Raw genomic sequence first — 26,210 nt, forward strand, 5'->3', positions numbered from 1 at the left:
GTCAGTGCCATTTTTCCAAGACCAATTGCTCACTGCATGACTTTGTGTTGCATTTTGGTGATTCTCACAACATTTCAAACTTTTTCATTTAATAAATATTTGTTATGATCTGTGATCAGTGATCTTTGATGCTACTATTGTGATTGCTTTAGGGCACCACAAACCATGCTCATATAAGACATAAACTTAATCAATAAATGTTGTATGTGTTCTCACTGCTTTACCAACTGACTGTCCCCCATCTCTCTCCTCAGACCTCTCTGTTCTCTGAGACACAGCAATACTGAAATAAGGCAAATTAATAACCCTACAATGGCCTTTAAGTGTTCAAGTGACAAGAAGAGTCATATGTCTCTCACTTTAAATCAGAAGCTAGAAATAATTAAGCTTAGTGAGAAAGGCATATTGAAAGCCAAAATAAACTGAAAGTTACACCTCTTATGCCAGTTAGCCAAGTTGCAAATGCAAAGGAAGTTTTTGAAGGAAATTAAAAGTGCTATTCCACTGAACACATGAATGATAAGAAAGCAAATTAGCCTCACTGCTGATATGGAGAAAGTTTTAGTGGCCTGGGTAGAAGATCAAACCAGCCACAATGTTCCCTTAAGCCAGACATAATCCAGAGCAAAACCCCAACTCTCTTCAATTTTATGGAGGCTGAAAGGAACAAGAAAGATGCAGAAGAAAAGTTTGAAGCTAGCAGAGGTTTTTCATGAGGTTTAAGGAAAGAAGCCATCTCCACAACATAAACGTGCAAGGGGGAAAGAGTCAGTGCTGATATGGAAGCTGCAGCAAGTTATCCAGCTCTAGCTAAGATAATTGATGAAGGTGGCTATGCTAAAACACAGATTTTCAATGTAGACAAACAACTTCCTGTTGGAAGAAGATGCCATCTAGGACTTCATAACTAGAGAGAAGTCAGTGTCTGCCTCAAAGGACTGACCCTCTTGTTAGGGGCTAAGGCAGCTGGTAACATTAAAGTTGAAGCCAATGTTCATTTACCATTTCAAAAATCCTACAGCTCTTAAGGATTCTGCTAAATCTACTTTGCCTGTGGTCTATAAGTGGAAGAATAAAGCTTGGATAATAGCACATCTGTTTTCCACAGGGTTTCACTGAATATTTTAAGACTACTGTTGAGATCTACAGCTCAGAAAAAGAAATTCCTTTTAAAATGCTACACTGGCAATGTAACAGGTCATCCAAGAGCTCTGATGAAGACGTACAATGAGATTAATATTGTTTTCATACCTGCTAACACAACATCCATTCTGCAGCCTGTGGATCAAGGACTCTTTCAACTTTCAAGTCTTATTATTTAAGGAATACACTTCACAAAATCATAGCTGCTGCAGATAGTAATTCCTCTGATGGATCTGGGCAAAGTAAACTGAAAATCTTCTGAAAAAGATTCACCACTCTTGATGTCATTAAAAACATTCACGATTCATGGGAAGAATCAAAATATCAACGTTAACAGGAGTTTGGAAGAAGTTGATTCCAACGCTCATGGATGACTTTGAAGGGGTTCAAGACTTCAGTGGAGGAAGGAAGTGCAGATGTGGTAGAAATGGCAAAATAACTAGAAGTGGAGCCTGAAGATGGGACTAAATTGCTGTAATCTGATAAAACTTTAAAAGATGAAGGGTTGTTTCTTGTGAAAGAGTGAAGAAAGTGGTTTCTTGAGGTATAATCTTCTCCTAGTAAAGATGCTGTGATAACTGCTATAACAACAACAAAGCACTGAGATTATATAAACAGCAGCATGGTTTGAAAGGTTTGACTCTAATTTTGAAAGTTCTACTCTGGGAAAAATGCTGTCAAACAACACTGCATGCTACAGAGAAATGGTTTGTGAAAAGAAGAGTCAATTGATGTGGCAAACTTTATTGTCATATTTTAAGAAATTGCCATAGCAACCACCATGCTGATCAGACAGTAGCCATCAACATTGAGGCAAGACCCTCTACCAGCAAGAAGATTATGATTTTCTCAAGGTTCAGATGATAGTGAGCATATTTTAGCAATAAAGCACTTTTAATTAAGGTATGTACACTGGCTTCCCAGGTGGCACTAGTGGTAAAGAACCCTCCTGCAATGCAGGAGATGCAGGAGACATAGGTTCGATCCCTGGGTCGGGACGATCCCCTGGAGGAGGGCGTGACAACCCACTCCAGTAATCTTGCTGGGAAAATCCCATGGAGAGAGTAGCCTGGCAGGCTGCGGTCCATGGGGTCATGAAGAGTTGGACACGACTGAAGTGACTGAGCACACACATGTACAGTGTTTCTTTAGACATAATGCTATTGCATATTTAATAGACTATACAGTATAGTGTAAATATTACTTTTATATGCCTTGAGAAACCAAAAACTTCTTGTCTTACTTTATTGCAATACTTGCCTTATTGCAATACCTGCCTTATTGCAGTGGTCTAGAACCGAATTCCAAGGTATGCCTGTATTAACTTGAATTCTCAATTCTTCAAAGCCTTAATTCCTAGTAAAAAAATAAGTAAGCAATTGTGAATTGCCTGTTACACAAGCATACTTTAGTTGGGCAAATTTATGAATACCTTTAATAATTTCTTAAAACATACATTTCCTCATAGCTCATTTTTCATGGCACAAAACATGTTTACTAATACACTCAAATATCTTTAGTCTCCATAATAAAAGGTCAAAGTAGATAAACTTAGATTGGTTTAGCAATTAATGTTTCAGTATTCTATCTTATTTGAAAATGATACAGACATTCAATGAATTCCCATCGTTTAATTTAGCTTAGCAAAATTCTAAAGTAACCAAAGAGATATGGGAAGCTAAGTAGACTTATCACAAAGCAACCATGGCTAAAAAGTTTACCTAAAACACCTCTTTAACATCTATCTAGTTAATTTTTTCTTGACAATTATACTCATGAAATGCTCATGATACATTAAAACAGGTAATCATCACATTAAGTTATTTTTCTTGCTGAAAACTTTTGTAACAGAAATAACATGATCTTATTTCACTTAGGTAAATTAAAAGTGTTATACTTAATGTTGATTACTCTAAAACATGCCTGAATTATTTAAGTCAACAAACCTAAATTACTTTTTATTTACTGAAAATTATCCTTGATCATGTGCACTTGAAAAATATTTGTATTTGTTTCTATTATATTTCTGAGACTTAGACATAATAAGTGCTTATTTAAGCCAATTAAATAGAGCTCTTTAACAAACTAAGTGTGGCAATGCTATTCAAAAGTAGAAAAATACTATATCTATAATGCACATACACAGACATACATAAAACACACAGAGGTGTTCACTTTAAAATGTTAGCCATAAATCAAGTATATTGATTCAAGTAACAACAGTATATTCTAAGTGAATTTATAAATAACAGTTGGAAAAAGTTGAGTTTATCCATTCAGATAGCTAAAGCTTTTTACTATCTGTGGAGATAACTTTTAATATTTGTATTTGTCTTTGACAAGTAATCTTAAAGAGCTGTGGTCTAGGATTTGGGCAAGAGAGCCCTTTTAGCAGTTTGTATTTTTAAAAGACCTACTTCCTCCTTTTAAATATTTTTTCCTTTAGTCTCCAGGCAATGAGGGCTATATTTACTTTTCAAAGACATGATAAGATTTACAACTTTAAGAGACAGAGAAAGAATGTAAATTTTCTCCTAGGAATTTGGGGTTTATTTTTCTATTACCAGTAGTTTAGAATATTTACAATCTTAAATTTTCCTTCCATTTTTCAAGTACAGGACAACTGTATTTCCAATGTCCTGTTTTTTGTTTTTTTTTTTTTTACAGTATCTGCAAATATCTGAAGGCAATTAGGAAGAGATATGCTTGGAGCTGCTTTTCAAGTTATGCTTTTGTTCTTGTAAAAGTCAAGTTGTTGATTTTAATTCTTTTTTCATCTGCATTCCTGCAAGCTACCTTCAAAGAACTGGGGAGGCTTTTCCATCATAATGTTTAGAAGTTGATTTGCCCACTCAGTCATACTATCTTGAATTTGCCTTTTTATACCACAGAGAAATTTTCCAGCTAAATAGAAATAAAAGATTTCTATGTTCTGTGGTCCAGGAGACATAACTTCTTCAGGTGGAGATCTAGAATATATCTGCAAAAGACGTTGCATAGGAAGGCCCAATGCCTGATTATGGAGCTGAGCAAAATGAGACTTATTGTCCATCCCAGAAGCTTCTGCTAAATTTATTTCCTGGCTTTTAGCATTTATACGAGTTACTTGTAAACCCTGGGCCTAGAGATTAGGCTGGAGGGTTCTCTGTAAATCTTGTAGGGAAAGGAAAGTTAAACAAGCAGCTGAGTGTTTCAGGGATTTTCTGGGGAAGGTAGAGGAGTTTGGGGAGTTAGAGGAATTTGCTGAGAAGATGGGGTCAGATTTTTAAGAAGGTGAATGTATGTAGAATGTATGTAGAACTAATTTTTTCTAAGTTTAATTTTTATTCTTCCATCTTCTTACAAGAGTTGCTAAACTAGATGTTATATTTCTCTGTCAGTTGAGTCACTCAGTTGTGTCTGACTCTTTGCGACCCCATGAACCGCAGCACACCAGGCCTCCCTGTCCATCACCAACTCCCGGAGTTCACCCAAACTCATGCCTTTGAGTCAGTGATGCCATCCAACCATCTCATCCACTGTCGTCCCCTTCTCCTCCTGCCCCCAATCCCTCCCAGTATCAGGGTCTTTTCAAATGAGTCAGCTCTTCACATCAGGTGGCCAAAGGATTGGAGTTTCAGCTTCAACATCAGTCCTTCCAGTGAACACTCAGGACTGATCTCCTTTAGGATGGACTGGTTGAATCTCTTTGCAGTCCAAGGGACTCTCAAGAGTCTTCTCCAACACCACAGTTCAAAAGTATCAGTTATTCGGCGCTCAGCTTTCTTAGTCCAAATCTCACATCCATACATGACTAGTGGAAAAACCATAGCCTTGATGAGACTGACCTTTGTAGACAAAATAATGTCTCTGCTTTTTAATATGCTGTCTAGTTTGGTCATAACTTTCCTTCCAAGGAGAAAGTGTCTTTTAATTTCATGGCTGCAATCACCATCTGCAGTGATTTTGGAGCCCCCCAAAATAAAGTTTTTCTGCTGTTTCCACTGTTTCTCCATCTATTTCCCATGAAGTGATGGGACCAGATGCCATGATCTTAGTTGTCTGAATGTTGAGCTTTAAGCCAACTTTTTCACTCTCCTCTTTCACTTTCATCAAGAGGCTCTATAGTACTTTTTCACTTTCTGCCATAAGAGTGGTATCATCTGCATATCTGAGGTTATTGATATTTCTCCTGGCAATCTTGATTCCAGCTTGTGCTTCTTCCAGTCCAGTGTTTCTCATGATGTACTCTGCATATAAGTTAAATAAGCAGGGTGACAATATACAGTCTTGAATTACTCCATTTCCTATTTGGAACCAGTCTGTTGTTCCATGTCCAGTTCTAACTGTTGCTTCCTGACCTGCATATAGGTTTCTCAAGAGGCAGGTCAGGTGGTCTGGTATTCCCATCTCTTTCAGGATTTTCCACAGTGTATTGTGAGCCACACAGTCAAAGGCTTTGGCATAGTCAATGAAGCAGAAATAGATGTTTTTCTGAAACTCTCTTGCTTTTTTGATGATCCAGCAGATGTTGGCAATTTGATCTCTGGTTCTTTTGCCTTTTCTAAAACCAGCTTGAACATCTGGAAGTTCACGGTTCACATATTGCTGAAGCCTGGCTTGGAGAATTTTGAGCATTACTTTACTAGCGTGTGAGATGAGTGCAATTGTGCCGTAGTTTGAGCATTCTTTGGCATTGCCTTTCTTTGAGATTGGAAAGAAAACTGACCTTTTCCAGTCCTGTGGCCACTGCTGAGTTTTCCAAATTTGCTGGCATATTGAGTGCAGCACTTTCACAGCATCATCTTTCAGGATTTGAAATAGCTCAGCTGGAATTCCATCACCTCCACTAGCTTTGTTCATCGTGATGCTTCCTAAGGCCCACTTGACTTCACATTCCAGGATGTCTGGCTCTAGGTGAGTGATCACACCATCGTGACTACCTGGGTCGTGAAGATCTTTTATGTATAGTTCTTCTGTGTATTTTTGCCACCTCTTCTTAATATCTTCTGCTTCTGTTAGGTCCATACCATTTCTGTCCTTTATTGAGGCCATCTTTGCATGATATGTTCCCTTGGTATCTCTAATTTTCTTGAAGAAATCTCTAGTCTTTCCCATTCTATTGTTTTCCTCTATTTCTTTACATTGATCACTGAGGAAGGCTATTTTCTCTGTATCCACTTTTTAATTTGGTCTTTAAGAAAAAAAAACAGGAACAAATAAAATGATTAACAATTCTCCAAAAAAATTTTTTTCAAATATAGAAGCTTTTCCACTTTAAAAGATTCATCATATGGCCATTGACAAGTAGTATCTATTCATCTCAATAACAATTCAAACCTATAAACCTTTTTATAGCTTAACCAAGAATGCAAGAAACTTCCACAAAAGACTGCAAAAGAGATACAACCCTCACGAGATCCAGAAAGTTCACTCTCAGGTAGCCTAAGAAAGCAAAGGCCTTTGTTACACAGGTGGTAAGGATGGTGTAGTGACAATGGGGAACGTGAAACCCCTCCATGACAGACTCACTAATCTGTGACACCAGGCAGGCACTACTGGAATGGGACTTTTCTAGTACTAACTAAAAAACAAGAAGGGTGGAGATGACAAAGTCCTCTTATGGATTAGGACCCTTTATGAAAAAGTTCCCTGAACGCTAGCATAGTTGCTTGTGAGTTCCTGCTTTGGAACCCCAGTCTATTAAACCGACCACCAACGGGCACCCTAGACAGAATGGGAAAAAGCAGACAGAATATTCTCATTGGTCAAAAAACCAAGCTTTCAGAACACAGAACAAGACAAAGAGAAAAACCTCATCTGGTTTTTACGTTAGGGACCCACAGTATGGTTGGTCTAAACAGACACCAGTCTGGTAAGAACCACGAACTTGGCAGTCTGTGAGGCCAACTCCAACAGCAGGCTTATAAGGCCCATGCCTGTGTTCTGCCCTAAGAAACAAAGGAAAATAGTGACCAAGTCTGGGAGGAAAGGGCTTCCCAGGTGGCGCTAGTGGTAAAGAATGCACCTGCCAGTGCAGGAGACATAAGAGACTCGGGTCAGGTCCCTGGGTAGGGAAGATCCCCTGGAGGAGGGAGTGTATGGCAACCCACTCCAGTACTCTTGCCTGGAGAATCCCATGGAAAGAGGAGCCTGGCAGGCTACAACCCATAGGGTCGCAAAGAGTCGGACACGACTGAAGCAACTTGGCATGCACACACTGGGAGGAAAAGGATCAATTAAACCAAGATACTCATTTATCAAATCTTTACTAGAATTTCTGTAGACAAGGAATAATTCCACAAATATTTTCTTCTGCTAATTTAAATTTTAAAAAAGAGGAAAAGAAAAAAGGAGAAATGGAGGCAAAGGACTCTTACCCCTTTCGCTTCCATTAGATTCCACAGATCCAGAAGGCTGAAGTGGTAAGAATTCTCGATTTCTGCCAGGTTTGTGTCAGAGGTTCTAGGATTTCTTTATTTGCAACAGTCCCAGGAGCAGGCAGTACCCAAGCAGTATCCAACCAATTGGACCAAAATGATCAGGGAGGGGAAAACTTCCCCTACTCCTCTTGGTTCTTTTGGCTTTTTGTTTTTCAGTCGCTAAGTTAGGTCCGACTCTTTGCAACCCCATGGACTGCAGGATGCCAGGCTTCCCTGTCCTTCACTATCTCCCAGAGTTTGCTCAAACTCATCCAACCATCTCATCCTCTGTTACTCCTCTTCTCTTGCCCTCAATCTTTCCCAGCATCATCTTTTCCAAGGAGCTGGCTCTTTGCATCAGGTGGCCAAAGTATTGGAGTATGGCTTCAGCATTAGTCCTTCCAAGAAGATCAGTTCTGGGTGTTCATTGGAACGACTGATGTTGAAGCTGAAACTCCAATACTTTGTTAGGGGAAGCACACTGATTGAAACCTTCCACCATGGCCAGGCACCATAGTTACCATTTGCATAAGTTGTTTTACAACAGGAGGTCCTGGTAAGGAACACGGAACTAATAAGCCTCCACCAACCAGAAGAGTTCGGGAAAGGTCAAAAGGAGACAACACAGGTCCGACCACCTCCCAGAATTCTTCTCTCTGGCATCCATCTTGGCTGAACAAGGCGTGCACCACCACGAAGGACTCTGAGTCAGAATGATTGGCTAAGGGCAACCCAGAAACCAATCCCATCACCATAAAACCTGAGACTTTGAGCCAGGCAGCAGAGCCGTTCTCCTGGGTTCCCTTACCCTTCTGCTCTCCACCCAGGTGCCCTTTCCCAATAAAATCTCTTGCTTTGTCAGCACATGTGTCTCCTCAGACAATTCATTTCCAAGTGTTAGACAAGAGCCCAGTTTTGGGCCCTGAAAGGGGTCCCCCTTCCTGCAACACTCTGGCCATCTGATGTGAAGAGCTGACTTATTTGAAAAGACCCTGATGCTGGGAAAGATTGAGGGCAGAAGGAGAAGGGGACGACAGAGGATGAGATGGTTGGATGGCATCACCAACTCAATGGACATGAGTTGGGGTAAACTCCGGAAGTTAGTGATGGACAGGGAGGCCTGGCGTGCTGTGGTTCATGGCGTCCCAGAGTCAGACACGACTGAGTGACTGAACTGAACTGAACTGATGAATACTTGGCTGGTCTAATAATTACATTGACACAAGGCAACTTAACAGAAGGGAAAAGAAATTAACTTTGTATATGCAGATGTCTCCTAGTTATAGGACCCAATAAGTAGTCAAAGCAGACTGTTTATATACCTTTTATACAAAAAAACAATAAATCTGTAAGGAACTGACAAGACAAACAAGCTTAGGTTTATGTACTAAGTGGTGAAGAAATGAAGCAGAGTGTGTTTACAAGCCTTCTGGCCCTGAACTCCCTGTCTCTGATGATAAGGATGTCTCTCTACCTCCTGGTGCAGGGAGGATACCTTTCACGTGGAGGATGTATTTCCTGCTTTCCAGATGACGGAGGAAGGTCATAGTGTCCTCCTTGCACAGGCTGTTTCTCAAATAACTTTAATTCTATTTAATCAATATGCCAAAGTGGTAGCATATCCTGAGCCCCATCACCTACACAGAGTCCAAGTGTTTGAAATGTTGGTAAACCCCTCCCAACTGCTGCCCTATGTAGAAAACCCAAGGAAGAAGAATCATCAAAGAGAGAAAGAGGAAGAGGCAGTGTTTAAACTTGGAAACCAGTATCCTCATCTTCTGTACCCAGATTTTCTTTCATTTACCCAGGCCTGCTCAGCATTTCCTGGTTCTGTGATGTCTGGTTTCTTTTATTAGTTCAGTGAGTTGACATTTCCTGAGGGCCTGCTCCGCCCAAAGCACCTTGTCCTCAGGGTCAGCTCACCTCCTCTGGGATTGTCTTTCACAGTATCATTTCTCAGCTTCCCGCACTAAGTAACTTCCACTCCAGCCCAAGGCAGGGACTATGACCTCCTGCGTTGCTCAGAGGCCACAGTGAAGGCCTGAGGCATGTGCTAAGGCCCCATGCCCTGGAGACAGATGCACCTGCAACTTCCAAAGGACTTGCTAGCCCTGCTTAGCAACCTGGTCTAGGAGAAGGGGAGGAGGACAGGTATGCCAATTACAGGCTGACAAAGAGGAATATAAAGTATGAGATTTCTGTGAGCACTGGGAATCCAACATACGCAAAAAAGAGCTTATATTGTCTAGTTTAACCTAAACCCATACCGTAAGAGTTGAGGGTGTTGTATACAGTGAGACTAATGTTATAAGGAACTGTTGCAGGAAAAAGAATGGGGCGTGGGAGGATGGTCACATCTTAGGTCACATCTGAGTCCCTGGGATGGCAGCCAAGTGTGGGTTCTTGGCTTTTCACAGGAAAGAATTCAAGAGCAAGCCATAGTCCGGTGAAAGAAGGTTTACTCAGGAAGGAAGCACACCCATAAACATAGTGTGGGCCATCTCAGGAGGCAAGAGAGGCATTAGGGTCCAGGGTTGTCAATTTTTATAGGGGTGAGTAACTTCATAGGTCAATTAGTAGGAGGAGTATTCCAGCTATTTGGGGAAAGGGGTGGGGGTTTTTAAGAATTGAGCCACCACCCACTTTTTGACCTTTTGTGGTCATCCTCGGGACCATCATGGCACCTGGGATGGGTCATTTAGTGTTTTGATGTGTTATTGTTGTTGTTTAGTCACTAAGCTGTGTCCGACTCTTTGAGACCCCCTGTGGACCATAGCCCGCCAGGCTCCTCTGTCCATGGGATTTCCCAAGCAAGAAACTGGAGTAGGTTGCTATTTCCTTCTTCAGGGGATCTTCCCAACTCAGGGACTGAAACTACATCTCCTGCATTGGCAGGCAGATTCTTTATCATTCAGTCATCTGGGAAGCCCTTTGATGTATTACAGTAAGCATATACTGAGGCTCGAGGTCCAGTAGAAGTCAACTAGTCTGCCATCTTGAACCTAGCTGGTTCTAACGAGTTTATATCCCATCCTCAGGCTATGTCATTCTTTTAAAGGTTGTACCTGCTCACTTCCTGTCTCAGGAAGTCACACATTGACCGAAACTGCCCACCCTGGCTAGGCACGGGAAAAATAGCTTGCATGAGTTGTCTTATAACAAGAGGTCCCAAGAAGGAACACAGTGCTGCCACCAAAAATAACCAGGAGAATTCAGGAGGAGCCAAAAGGAGGGAGGAGACACCAGCCCATGATATGTCCTGCCAATCTCCCAGAAACCCTCATGCTAAAAATCCATTTTGGCTGAGAGATGCACAAGACACCAGGAAGGACCCTGAGTCAGACCAAATATGGGCACAAGCAAGATGATAGGCCAGAGACAACCTGGAAACTAACTTCATTAGCATAAAACCTGAGGCTGAAAGTCATGTGGCAAAGCACTTCTCCTGGGTTCCCTTATCCTGCTGCTTTCCACCAGGTGCCCCTTGCCAATAGTCTTTTTTTTTTTGTCAGCAAGAGTGTCTCCTCAGACAATTCATTTCCGAGTGTTAGACAATAGCCCACTCTCAAGCCCTGGAAGGGGTCCCCCTTCTGGGAACACTAGGAGTCTGGTTTGAATATAAAGAACACTAGATTTAGATTCAGAGATTTGCATCCACAATCTTCCCTTTCTGGTCACAAGACAGAGCAAAGCTTCTTTAACAGTTTAGACCTTGGTTCCCCCATTTGTAAAAAGGAAGTTATTATTCCCATTTTAGGGTTGTGTGAGGATTAAGTGGGATAAGCTATGCTTTAAAACCTGCTTTGCAAACATTAAAGGATTACACAAATACTTATCTGATGCTTGGGAGGGAAGAGAAGGGGCTATTCTGTTTAGTGCAGTGCTTTTCGAAGAGCAGGTTGTGAGTCATCCGCAGGTTATGAAAAAAATTTAGTGGGTCCTGATCACCATTTGAAAATTTTAGGAGAATAGAAAACATCAACAGGTATCCCAAGTATTAAGTATAGGTATTGTTTCTTTTTTGATTTATGTTGCATGCGGGTGTGTATTAATTAGTACATGTTGTGATGTAAAATCTGTGTCTTTTACAAAACAACATACGTGCTAGCACTTTATTTCTGTTGTAAACAATGGAACTGGAAATAAAAGGAGCTGTTTGTGCTTTGTTATATTTTTTTAACTGCAGCATTTCCACATTCCAAGAGTAGGAGAAGAATTCTTCTTGGCAAAGAATCTTATCTTTTGTTTGGGAAACACTTTAATGGGCCCTTTGGTTATGCAAAGGTAAGCCCCTGGGGCCAGGTTGAAGTGAACTGTGGCTAAAAAGGCTCCCCATAATAAAGTCAACATTCAAGGGCTTCTTTTTCCTTTGATGGTCCTGGAAGCAGCAGTTTGGGCCTGGAGTCTCAGAGAAGACAGGGTTTGAGCAGAGCCAGAGAGAAACCATGAATAAAGTCCTCAACACTGTATGACCAGAGGATTTGGGGGCTCTCTGTGCTGAGTACTGGCTGGAATTCTCCTGGCTTGTGTTGTTAAAACCCTTACAAGGGAGATTAAGTATCCTAAAACCTGGTTCTCTCCAGATAGCCCTGCCTGAGAAATAATGGGCATGTCCCTGTTTGAAAGCAAAGCAGCTCAGAGGGAATGAGTTGTGTATAGAACCTGTGATGGGATGGGGGAGCAGAATAGAGTGAAAGAAGACAGACCGTGAGTGTGGATGCACATCCGAGAATCCTTAGCAATACTTGAGAGGGGACTGACTTCCTCTGATCTCAGAGCATGAGCTATTTTCTTTGAATATTTAAGTAAAAGGTAATTCTGGAAGACTAGAAAATGTGGGACACCAGCCACTGGGTTGATGAGGCTTGTCAACTACAAATTGGCACTTGCCAAGAGTTGCCCGTAACCGAACAATAGCAAGGGCATTTGCCATCTGCCTCTGGTGGCTCAGACAGTAAAAAAATCTGCCTGCAATGCAGGAGACATGGGTTCGATCCCCAAGTTGGGAAGATCCCCTGGAGGAGGGCATGGCAACCCAGTCCAGTATTCTTGCCTGGAGAACTTCCATGGACAGAAGAGCCTGGTGGGCTTCAGTCCATGGGGTCACAGAGTTGGACACAACTAAGCGACTAAGCACAGCACAGCAGAGCTCTGTGGAGATTGAACTTTGTGTTGCTGCAGCTGCCAACCTTTAACAACCCCTGAGAGAAATTCAGGGTGGAGACTGAGGCATTCTGTGCTACAGGGAAACTGGTGGAACAGGTCTTTAGATAGATATTTTCAGGAACTGATTGTAAGGCATAGTTCCGGCGAGGCAGAAAAGGAAAGACGACCTCAACAGAAGTAGGTTACCTTTATTCAGGCAAGGAGGGGAGACAGTCGGCCTAACGACCAGGCTGAGCGCCAAAAGGGATCAGGGAGGCTTCATACTTATAGGGAGGTTTGTGGAAGCGATGAGGGAAACGTCAATCAGGCGGGATATTTTGAGTATTCTTTTGTTGAGATGACACTTGTAGTTGGGCAGGGGGTGATAAGTCTTCTGGGCGGGTGTAGGGGGTGGTAGGTTTCCGGACAGGGGGTGATAAGTCCCAGATAGATGCAGCTGGCCTGGAGCATCAGGATGGAACTAAAGTTATGCTTTGTTTTCTCCGAAGTTAGATGATTCAGCAAGGGGCCTTTGAGACTGTTGTTCTCTTTTCTAGGCCCAAAAGACTCCTTCACTGATTTCATGATCCCAATCCTTGCATCTCTTCATCCCTAGAAAAGCACTAATCCCCTTCATGGTGACATCAGCTCCTCATGACTAGCGCTTGACTGCATTGAACTCCCCCTTCACCAAAATCTTATTTATTTACCTTTCCCCACTACCTCTTTGGAGCAGCCTCTCAGGGCTATCTGAGGGGCTGAGATAGCACCTGGGAGATCCAGGTTGTAGTCCTCATTTATGCCTGAGATAAAACTTTACTCACAGCTCTTGCATTGTGCATCTTTTTCAGTCGACAGCATCCTATCACCAGAACCTGTGAATATGTTAGCATATGCAACAAGGGGAAATTAAGGTTGTGGGAGAAATTAAGGTTGGTAATCAGCTGACCTCAAAGTGGGGGAGAGAATACTGGATATCCACGTGGGCCCAGTGTAATCACAAGAGCCCCTACAGGTGGATGAGAGAGGCAGAACAGTGAGTCTGAAAGGGATATGACTTGAAAAAAACTTAACCAGCCACTGCCAGCTTTGAAGATGACCATGAGTCAAGGAATTCGGGCAGCTTCTAGAAGCTACAAAAGGCAAGAAAACTTTTTCTGGAGCTCCCAGAAAAGAACACACCCCTGCTGACATCTTAGTTTTAATCCAAAGAGGTTCTGATCTCCAGAATTGTTAAATAATAATTTTTTTGGTTTTGCTTTTTGACTTCTTTTTTTTTTTTTTTTTTTAAAGAATGGTTTTAGGAGGTTTGGTCCCTGGTTGGGAAAACTAAATCCTGAGTGCCACAACTAAGACACTCAGTTCAGTTCAGTTCAGTCACTCAGTTGTGTCCGACTCTTTGCAACCCCGTGAACTGCAGCGTGCCAGGCCTCCCTGTCCAACACCAACTCCCGGAGTTTACTCAAACTCATGTCCATCAAGTCGGTGATGCCATCCAGCCATCTCATCCTCTGTCATCCCCTTCTCCTCCTGCCCCCAATCCCTCCTAGCATCAGGGTCTTTTCCAATGAGTCAGCTCTTCACATCAGGTGGCCAAAGTATTGGAGTTTCAGCTTCAACATCAGTCCTTCCAATGAACACCCAGGACCGATCTCCTTTAAGATGGACTGGTTGGATCTTTTGCAGTCCAAGGGACTTTAAAGAGTCTTCTCCAACACCACAGTTCAAAAGTATCAATTCTTCAGCGCTCAGCTTTCTTCACAGTCCAACTCTCACATCCATACGTGACTACTGGAAAAACCATAGCCTTGACCAGACGGACCTTTGTTGGCAAAGTAATGTCTCTGCTTTTTAATATGCTGTCTAGGTTGGTCATAACTTTCCTTCCAAGGAGTAAGCGTCTTTTAATTTCATGGCTGCAATCACCATCTGCAGTGATTTTGGAGCCTAAAAAAATAAAGTCTGACACAGTTTCCAGTTTCCCCATCTATTTCCCATGAAGTGATGGGGCCAGACGCCATGATCTTAGTTTTCTGAATGTTGAGCTTTAAGCCAACTTTTTCACTCTCCTCTTTCACTTTCATCAAGAGGCTTTCTAGTTCTTCTTCACTTTCTGCTATAAGGGTAGTGTCATCTGCATATCTGAGGTTATTGATATTTCTCCTGGCAATCTTGATTCCAGCTTGTGCTTCTTCCAGCCCAGTGTTTCTCATGATGTACTCTGCATATAAGTTAAATAAGCAGGGTGACAATATACAGCCTTGAATTACTCCTGTTCCTATTTGGAACCAGTCTGTTGTTCCATGTCCAGTTCTAACTGTTGTTTCCTGACCTGCATACAGGTTTCTCAAGAGGCAGGTCAGGTGGTCTGGTATTCCCATCTCTTTCAGAATTTTCCACAGTGTATTGTGATCCACACAGTCAAAGGCTTTGGCATAGTCAATAAACTAAGACACTGAGCAGCCAATAAAATAAACATTAAAAAAAAAAAAAAAGAATGGCTTTAGGTTCACAGCAAAACTGTCAGGAAAGTACAAGGAGTTCCCATATACCCCATGCCCTCACACAGGAATACCCTCCCCCATTACCAACATCCCCCAGCAAAGTAGCACATTTGTTACAATGATCCTATACCAATACAGCACCATCACCCCAAGTCCACAGTTCATGTGAGGCTTCACTCCTGGTGGTGTACACTTGCTGGGTTCTGACAGATGTATCACGACCTGATTCGTCATTACCATCTCATACGAAGTGCCTTCACTGTCCTGAAAATCCTCTGTGCCTGCCTATTAACCTCCCTGCCCAACCTCCTGGAAACAGCTTTATGTTTTTACTGTCTCCATAATTTGGCGTTTTCCTTTTCCAGGACATCAAATAGTTGGAATTACACAGGATGTAGCCTTATCTGATTGACTTCTTTCACTCAGTAATGTGCATTTAAGGTCCCTTCCCTGCTTTTTATGGCTTTGATAGCTCATTTCTTCTTAGTGCTTAACAATATTCCATGTCTGGAGGTATCACATTTAATTTACCCATTCACCTATCGAGTATCTTAGTTGCTTCCAAGTTAGGCAAGTATGAATAAAGCTGCTATAAACATTTGCGCACAGGTTTTTCTGTAGACATAAGTTTTCAAAACCTTTGGGTGAATACCAAGGAGTATGACTGCTGGATTATGTGGTAAGGGCACATTTAGTTTTATAAGAAACTGCCAAACTGTCTTCCAAAGTGGCTGTACCATTTTGCATTCCTACCCACAATGAATGATTTCCTGTTGCTCTATATCCTCACCTGCATTTGGTGTGGTCGGTTTTTCAGATTTTTGTAGTGGTATCTCAGTATTTAACTTGTTATTTTCATTAATTTGTGTTGGTTTTAAGCCACTAAATTTACGGTAATTTGTTATAACAGCAACAGAAATCTAATATAATGACATCTTGCAAGGAGGTGACAAAGACCAGGAGATAGGAGGCCTGACTCAGTGCTGCCACCAGCTCACTGTGCTTCCTTGTGGAGGTTACCTTTACCTTACTCATCAGGGCTCATGACTAAACCAGGAGCAGTAATTCCTGCCCTAGCTATAGCAGGAAGCAGTGAGTCAATCTGGGGTATGATGGCTATAGTAGCAGTAACATGGGAAGCTGTCAGTGAAGAAAGCTGGAAAGGTCAAGGGGTTGGTTCTGTGCCTCCATCAGTATTTGGTGTTTTTGGTGGGTTCAGCCTCTTGGGGAGGCTATGAGCCCATGTCACGTCTTAGCCCATGATGACTCAGTACCTGTGTAGACAAGCAAGTAGGGACAGGAGCTGGGCCTACTGGAAAGCCCAGGCAAGACATGAGTCAGGCATGGTGTATACATGGATGAAGTTGGGCAGGGCTTCCACCCAGACTTCCTTTCTAGAGTAGGAACCGCTCAAGGGCAAGGCCTTGCCGACATCTGGATTTGGTACAACTTGAATTCCTGACAGACCATGCCTACTCACTGAAAATATGTAGTGCTCAGCAGGACTTGAGCCAACATAGACTCATAGAAGCATCATTTAATAACAATGGCCAGGTGTTCTCCCCTCACAGTCCCTAATCCTCCCAAGAAGACTGTGTAGGTATTCACCTTTGACAGAGGTGTGAACAGGTTCTAGAATTGACACAAGGGCCCGCAACCATTGAGAGTCAGAACCAGACGTGAATTCAGATCTGCTTGGCCACAGATATCCAGCATCGTGTGTACTGAGCTGGGAGAGAGCATGATATCAATAAGTCCTGGCCCTCATTTTACAAATGAAGAAGAGAAATGACTTGTCCAAGTTTGCCAGCCTAGTTAGAGGCAGCCAAAGTTAGGACTCAGTTCTTGACTACTGGTTCATTACTCTTTTCAGTAACCTTTGGGGGTCATAGACTTCTCTGACAAGCTAGTACAATTTGCACCCTTCCTCTCCCAAAATGAACATCTACACACATTTTGCCTACAATTTGGGGGTGACTTTGTGAATCATCTCCCTCTATCTAGGAAAAATGAAAGTGTTAGTTGCTCAGTCAGGTCCAACTCTTTGCAACCCTATGGACTGTAGCCCACCAGGCTCCTCTGGGCAAGAATACTGGAGTGGGTTACCGTTTCCTTCTCCACAGGATCTTCTCGTCCCAGGGATCAAACCTGGGTCTTCTGCACTGCAGGCATATTCTTTATTGTCTGAGCCTATCTATGGACTTAAGTGCTCCTGCATTGTTTCCTCTGCCTCTCTTGAGTACAGGGCAATGGATAGGGTGGGAAATACAGGGTGCCTGTCATTAACCAACCTTGCAAAAGAGAAGATTTATTCTCCTTGTATGTCATATACCAACCCCACCCTTCTTCACCAACCTTTACTTTTTTATAACAGCTTCATATATATTGTAATTGAACAGTACTCTGTGGAGTCTTCCCAGGGCAGGCCTTCTCCCACATTTCCTGAGTTGTTTCACAGATGTGAACACCCACCACCACCACCACCACCACCACAGATTTCCCTACCAGTCCAGTGGTTAAGACTCTGTGCTTCCATTGCAGGGAACACAGGTTAGATCCCTGCTCTGGGAACTAAGATCCCTTATGCAGAATGGCAGAAAATGTTAACTACTTGATGACCATTGGCACACAGACCTAGGCCTCCTGGTATCTAAGGACTGATAATGTTAATTCCTATAACACAGCCCTATTACCTCACCATCAACCAATCAGAGAATTGTGTAAGAGCTGATCACAGATCCCGTGACCCCTTTCCTTCACCTGACCTTTGAAAATGCTTTGTAGAAACCAGAAACTCAGGGGGTTTTGGAGGGCCTGAACCACCAGCTCCTTGCATGGCCCTGCAAGAAACCTTCCTCTGCTCCAAACTCTGATGTTTTGGTTTGTTTGGCCTCACTGTCCATCAGGGACACAGATTTGCACTAACAATATAACAAGTTCTGCTGTTGCTGTTGCCTCTGTACATCTGGACAATGAGGATAACTCTACAACTCCTTGCATCATCGAATTGCTAAGAAAACATATAAGGTCATTTGTATGTGGTAATCATTAGCGCTTTTTCCAAACAGTCATTGGGCACATTTTAGAACTATACTTCTTCGTGTCCTTACGGCCAGCTCCAACAGATGATTTCCTTTGGCTAATGAATTTTGAGCAGAAGGAATACATGTCATGTGCAGACCAAATATTTAATTTCTGAGTGAGACCTACTGTGACATTACCACTATACTAGCAATGTTCTGAATAGTGGCTGCTCCTTTGTCCCAGGTCTTGGAGGAGGCAAAAGGCAAGGGGACAGAGGACCTAACACATAGGTAGGAAACAGGCTGTGAGAAACGAACCTCTGCTGTTTCAATGTACAGGAAATTTTTTTCTTTTTTTAAAGCATAACCCAGTCTATCCTGACTGATAAAATGTATAACTGTGCTTTAAAAGCTATAGGATACCACATATAAGGGATATTTATTACCCCTAAATGTACCCTCACTGCAGCTCTTCCTGAATCGCCAAAGTCGTCACATTAGGACAATGTAAATTCTGTCTAAATGGATGACTGCTCATCAGTGCCCTGAGGATCAAAGGGCTGTTTGCCATGGTCCCTAGAGTAGAGCTAAAAGGGGGACATTTTAGACTCCTTAGGGGACGGTAGCAGTACTGACCAGTCACTAAAGAAACATCCGTTGATTTGAAGAAAATGGGTGATTTCATAGCCCCAGAAGGAGTTTGGGGTATCTGTGCTTCTCATTTTACCTGATCTCTTCTATCTAAACTCAACCAAAATACTCTTGATGCTGTCAGCAGCCTGGCAAAAGTTAAAACAGGTCATTCTAGAGACATTCTCTACTAAAGAGCCAAAATAACCAATAAGGTAGAGAATGACACAGAAAAACAAGTTTTGGGGTCAGATGGACCCCTTTGGTTCAGATCTCAATTTTGTCACATGCTGGCAGTAGTGTCATCTTGGACACATTGCATCAAAGCCTTGATTTCTGAGTCTATAAAGACACCCTCCACCCCACAGTAAACCTTGCCTCTTCACAGTATCCACAGTCTTCTGTGGTTCCTTCCCGCATTAAACGGGGCTTCATATAATGACCAACAGGGTGCAGCAAAAGTGATGCTGGGTCATAAGAAGCCTTGGTCCCTTGGAACACTAGCTCTGGGGAAGGCAGTGGTCATGTGGGTCGAACTACCTGATACTATAATGTTGGGAGGAAGCCCAACAGGGAGAGACTATGTAAAGACAGGGATGCTCGGCAAGCCTCCAACCGCTTCCATCATCACAGCTAGGGCATCAGACATGTGAGTGAAGAAGGCAGCTTAGACATCCAGCCTCATTGACTCCAGGTCATGACACACGGTTTGAGGGCATTTGTCTGCTGTGGCCCGCCTTTGTCTGGCAAGGCAATAAAGCTATATTTTTCTACTTCACCCAAAACTCTGAGATTCAATTCAGTATTGGTACACAGAGGCTAAATTTTGGCTACAATGGCAACCACGTGTGACGGTTCAAGAGTGAACCACCCAGCTGAACCCAGACAGCTAATAAAAGTTTAAGCATATGATTATATTGACTTATTTTAATCCATCAGATGTGGGGACGATTGTTACAGATAATCAGAATGCCATTTGAGAAATGAGAATAATAATCTCAAACTAAAAATGTGTCTAAAATGCCTAACACAATGCTTTTGCACTTAATAGTAGCTATTTGTATTAAAAATAGCATTTCTGCATAAACACAACCAAATAAAGCAATTTTTATAATTGAAAAACACTGACATCCATTGTGAGGTCATTCTTGTAATAAATACACACATGGAAGGGGGGGAAGCTAGAAACAGGTACAGTTGGGGAAAGACTGAGGCTTTTGAAGGTCATAGCAGAGCCAAGGAGCTATGGGTCAAGATATACGTGAAGATGGAGAGTGAGACACCTGAGGGAACTCTGAAGCCCGGGCATATATTCCCTGCATATCAATAATATGAGGGGAAAAAATACAATATTTATTTTACTACATTCTCTGTAGAATATGGCCATTTAAACTTTAAGTTAGTTCTCCGGATGACTGAAAAGAGCATTTATATTCTAAGTGAACCTTCTGCTGCTGTTTAACTGGAGAACAGAAATGAGAAATAACCCTACAATGGATTCTAAACAGCTCAAGTTCAGCAAGGTCTGTCAGCCTCCAGAGAGCTGCTCCAGATAATGTTCACGCTTTCAAATGTCAAGGACACTGCTGGCCCAGGAGCTCCACAATTAAAATTCAGATTTTTTTTTTATTCTGGGCTAAAAGTCACATTTCACTATGCTCTCAGCTTGAGAAATGTCATGAGTAGCAGCTGCTTGTCTCAGGAATTATGCTGAAAGAAAAAGGAATGTTTTGTCCCATCACTCATACTACAATGTAAATGTAGGTGTGGAGACACCATGGGAAAGGATGGGTGGGAAAGGGGGTAGGAAGGGCTGGGGATGAGGCTGATCAGTCGGCTTGAGGAACAGCAGCACTGCCGCCCTGAATATCTCCTGGGTCCTTCCTCCACCCCTCTCCCTCTCTTTGAACTCATGCTCTGCCCTGTATATTCCTTATTAAAGCTCTTCTCAGGATGGAATTTAACAAGCACCCTTGTGCTGAGTGGATTGGATCACCATAGTTTAAAATAAAGACTTGTTCAAGACCTAGGAGATCTTTGAGCACAGAACAAAGCCTCAAAGCAAAGCACTTCATTTCTCATCTTGATTTAAAGATCAGTGAGCAGACAGGAGAAATGTTCTCAGAGGGACATTTGGTATGCCTGAAATGGCCCTTCCCATCCCACCCACCAAGAGCTGGTCTCATTCTCACTCTCTCACTCTATTCATAGGTTGCCTAGTTACATTACTGTAACTGAGTTTGTTAATAAAATCTTCTACTCCTCTAGGATTTTATTTATTTTTGGCCTGCTTGATTCTTAGTATAAAGAAATGTTCTTAAATCTCTCACCATAATTATAAATCCAAACTTAGAGGATAAATTACTAGCCACTCTATCATTATTCACTTAGATTTAGGTATACAAAGGCATAGACTTGCCAGGTGGCACAGTAGTAAAGAACCTGCCTGCCAATGCAGGAGACACAGGAGATGTGGATTTGATCCCTGGGTTGGCTTCCCAACCTGAAGGAGGAAATGGCAACCTACTCCATTATTCTTGCCTGGGAAACCCCATGGACAGAAGAGCCTGGTGGATTACAGTGGATGGGGTTGCAAAGAGTTGGACATGACTTAGCAACCAAGTAGTGCTTCCCTGGTGGCTTAGGTGGTAAAGCGTCTGCCTGCAATGTGGGAGACCTGGGTTCGATCCCTGGGTTGGGAAGATCCTGTGGAGAAGGAAATGGCAACCCATTCCAGTACTCTTGCCTGAAAAGTTCCATGGATGGAGGAACTTGGTAGGCTACAGTCCATGGGGTGGCAAAGAGTCAGACATGACTGAGTGACCACTTTCTTTCTTTCCAGCGACCGAGTATACACAAAACACAGTAGGCTTATTTCTGTTACTGTTTCCTCTCTTCTTCATCTTCCCCTATCCTGAGATGTTTGCTTTGATACATTTGTTGCTTCAAAAAGGGTTCTTCATTTCAATAAATTGCTTAAATGACGCATGTGGGTGATATACTCTCTGCAGTCCATCATATCCACCCTAACAGGAAAGACTGCCAGGTGAGGTTACAGAATTCTTAGGTCAAGGTCCTCTTCTTTCATTAGATGTTACTGATAGTCTTCTGATGTCCAGTGTTGCAGATGAAAAACTTGATGACAGTCTGGTTCTTTATTATAAGTGATTTATTCTTTCTTTCTGGAAGCTTATAGAGATTTCTTTTTATCCTGGGAGTTGAGGAATTTTATAAGCTATTACTACATATATGCTTTTTCCCTCAATCCCAACCTGGAGTTCACTGAGCCCTTTTCTATTTTTTTAAATTTATTTTTGGGTTTTTTTTCCTAATTCATTTATTTTATTTTAATTGGAGCCTAATTACTTTACAATATTGTAATGGTTTTTGCCATACATCCACATGAATCAGCCACAGGTGTACATGTGTACCCCATCCTAAACCCCCCTCCCACCTCCCTCCCCATCCCACCCCTCTGGGTCATCCCAGTGCACCAGCCCTGAGCACCCTGTCTCATGCATCAAACCTGGACTGGTGAGCTATTTCACATATGATAATATACAAGTTTCGATGCTATTCTCTCAAATCATCCCACCCTCGCCTTTTCCCACAGAGTTCAAAAGTCTGTTCTTTACATCTGTGTCTCTTTTGCTGTCTCACATATAAGGTCATTGTTACCATCTTTCTTTTTTTTTTTTTTTGTTACCATCTTTCTAAATTCCATATATATGCATTAATATACTGTATTGGTGTTTTTCTTTCTGATTTACTTCACTCTGTATAATAGGCTCCAGTTTCATCCACCTCATTAGAACTGATTCAAATGCATTCTTTTTAATGGCTGAGTAATATTCCATTGTATATATGTACCACAGCTTTCTTATCCATTCGTCTGCCAGTGGACATCTAGGTTGCTTCCACGTCCTGGCTATTGTAAACAGTGCTGTGACAAACATTGGGGTACACGTGTCTCTTTCAGTTCTAGTTTCCTCGGTGTGTATGCCCAGCAGTGGGATTGCTGGGTCGTATGGCAGTTCTATTTCCAGTTTTTTAAGGAATCTCCACACTGTTCTCCATAGTGGTCACTAAGCCCTTTTAAATTGCAAATCTTTCTTAAACTAAGAGGCATTTTCCTGTATCACTTATTTAATTCCTACAGCTCTTCCAATTCCTTTTCTCCCTCTTAAATTTCTTTTTCTCCTATTAGGTATCTTGGATCTGTCCCCCTACTTGTTTATCCTGGCAGAATAGCATGGCTATTAAGAAGCAGAAAATATGATTAAGAACCGTCCCTAACAGCACAGTCACTGAAGCCAGACTACCTGGGACTGAATACCAGCTCTGCCACAGCTGAGTGACCTTGGGATAATTCCTTAACCCTTCTGGGCCTCGATTTCCTCAGCTGTACTATGGGTTGAAAAACAACAGTAGCCAACACACACTTTTTCCATTTTGCCCATGCAAGTTTCAAATTAATCTACTGAGTTTTTAATTATAAAATCACCATCTTAGTTCCAGGGGAAAAAAGCACTGATGCCTCTTAAGTCTTAAATGCTCTGAGCTAGATCTTTTCACAGTTCCCAACCATTTTCCCCCTCTGTGAGATGTTTGTTATTTTCTACTCCACTGACAGTGTGTTTGGAAGACAACTTGCGCTAGCCAATGAAATGTGAGAAGAAGACCCACAGGCCACTTCCAAAAAGAAATGTCAAGAGATTTCACATGGTTCTGTCATCTCATTTCCCTCCTCCATAAGCTGAACATTCCAGGTAGGGGCTGTTCTTTTATCTTGAGTCCAAAATGAAAAAGGTATAGACAGAGTCAGAGCCAGCTCATAAAGGAGAGGTATTATAACTGAGAAGAAAACCTTTCTTTTCATAAGCCATGGCATTTCTGGGGTTGGTTGCTATCACAGCATCACCCAGCAAAAGCCTACTAATACTGGAGAAGGTTACTTTTTGTTCAAACATTGCATGTATCCTCCAGCAGTTATACTTGGCTCAGAGCCATTTATTCTGAGTCCTCTCCTAGATTTCATTTTCCTGGTTGCTGGGTCTCTCTGAGTGTGTTATTCTTATTTGCTTACATGGCTCTAGTCACCTTTAGGGCTCAGGTCCACCTGACTAGGATTCCTTAGGTGTAGCACACTTGCAGTCTCCACTACCGCTATCGAGTGGTAGTCCCCTGTCTAGGCAACAGGCTCTGACACTAAAGGTAGATTTTCTTCTTTTACACCTTCTTTTACATCTTACACTAAAGGTAGATGTTCTTTTCTTCTGCAAAGGCCAGTGCTCACCCAGCCTCACAGGTAAGGAGGAGTCTGGTTCCTATTTAGCTTCACCCAACACAGAGCCAGATACCACCATCTCTTCCTCTGGATTCCAGTCAGTTGCATTTTAGACCCTTTGATAGTGTCCTACAACTCTCTCTCTCTCTCTTTTTTTTTTAAACAAGCAGCTCTTTTTAGCATTTTATTTTTTAATTTTCTTGGCTGCAGCATGCGGGACCTTAGTTCCCCGACCAGGGATCAAACCCACACCCCTTGCACTGGAAGCGCGAAGTCTTAACCACTGGACCACCAGAACTGTCCCCTTACTACTCTTCAGTACTCTATTTTTCACTCTATTCTGTGTTTCATTTTGGACAATTTCTACTGGTGTATATTCAAGTTCACTGTTTCTGTCCTCAGCTATGTGGTGTACTTATCAGAGGCATTCTTTGGCATTCAGCTCGTTTTGGTTGCCTTGTGACCTTGGTTCTCTCTGGTGGATTCAGGAAGACTTATGATGTGTAGACTTTTTTCTCATTGTTTGGGTAGCGGCTATGTTCTTTATTCTCTTACAGCTTTCTACATCCTAAGTAGAAGCAGAATGTTTTCTGTTAGAATTTATGTGGGGCCTCGAAGGGAGGTAAGAAAAAGCTGTGTTTGGCTAGATTCCCAGCCAGGGGCTAAGTTCGTGGTGGACAAGTGATTATCTCTGGGTGGTGTGACTCTTTTGTTCTTCTTTTAATTTGATTGTAATTTCCCAAATTATTTTTACAATGAGCCTACTTGACAAAAACCAGAACACCAAACTTTGAAGCAGTTCTTTTAAACAGTTGTTTTAAATGAAAGGGAAACAATTCCTGAGTGCTCCTTTCCTGGACTCACCAGAGAAAACAGTATACTCAGAGGCACGATGGGTTACTGTGCAGAAGGTACAGACAGCAAGGGAAGAGAGTTTTGCTGCTCAAGGACACAGCTCCCTCAGCCCCACCTAGGCTCAGAAGGCAACTCTGGGTATTTCCTTTCAGAGCCACCACTTCCCCGCAGCTGGGGAGGGGGCCAGGATGCCACCCCTGTTCCTTCGCTCCTACTCTGCCCAGTGGGAAAGGGTCAGATGCCAGCCCAGGGGGTAGGTGGTTGTTCCATGCTTTTCTAGCACCCTCTCTGGCAACTGCCAAGATCTTAGTGATAAAACCACAGCATGGTGTGAGAATGCTACTCAGGGAGTCAAAGTCTTACTCTCAGCTCTGCCACTGAGTCTGTGACCTTGACCAATCACTGAGTCACTCTGAACCTCAGTTTCCTCACTTGTAAAATAAAGGTCACAATCACAACCACCTCACAGGACTTCATTTTAGGAGGATCAAATGTGATGATGTTACCCAGAGCATTTTGTAAACTCTAAAGAACCATCATCATTCATTTTGTTAAGTAAATTAGGCCTGGGAGTAGAATAGGATGGGAGAAAATAGGCCCCCAGAGTCACTTGCAAATCTCACAGTTTGGGGCCAAATTTGGAGATACAAATAACCTCTCTCTGTTCTCTTGTCTCTTAACCGCCTGCTCCCCACCCTCCTTCTGTGGACTCTCAGTGTGTGGGTGTGGTTGCAGCTGCAGGTACCCCTGTAATTACAATACTCAGGGGGCCTCCTTCCTTCCTGTCACCTCTACCCTGGTTCAGGGGTATGTGTGCTGCAGGAAAGTCTTACTTATATAAGAGCGAGAGGAAATGATGAAGTACCCCGCAAGTGTTTCTCTGCCAGCCCAACACTAATCCTTTAATTGAAAAGGAGGGTCCCATTAGTAACAATGGTGTGACATGTTCTCTGTCTCTGCCATTGTGTGCAGTGAAGATGCTGCCTAGCTGATTTCCCTGGAAGGAGGGGGAGCTCATTCCTCTCATGGGAGGTGTGCTCCAGGCCCCAGGCCACAGAAACACCCTCCCTCTGCAGCTCAACCAAATATGGACTCCCAGATGGTACTGCCCAAGACCGGGAGGAAGCACAGCTGGGTTATGCTGTGATGGGCGCTGTCTGAGGGAGGACTGAGTCAGGGATGGAGCTGACACCACTGGCTGGTGGGTGATAGAGCACTTTTT

General features: G+C 42.5%; 1 long non-coding RNA gene across 1 annotated transcript in view; it reads right to left on the reverse strand.

Moving 5' to 3' along the window:
• The window catches only part of LOC122703420, a 114,805-nt gene that overhangs the window by 82,012 nt on the left and 6,583 nt on the right, over positions 1–26,210 (reverse strand). The window lies entirely within an intron of this gene.

This window comes from Cervus elaphus, chromosome 11 (genome assembly GCF_910594005.1).
Source record: "Cervus elaphus chromosome 11, mCerEla1.1, whole genome shotgun sequence".
In the NCBI taxonomy this organism is placed as follows: domain Eukaryota; kingdom Metazoa; phylum Chordata; class Mammalia; order Artiodactyla; family Cervidae; genus Cervus; species Cervus elaphus.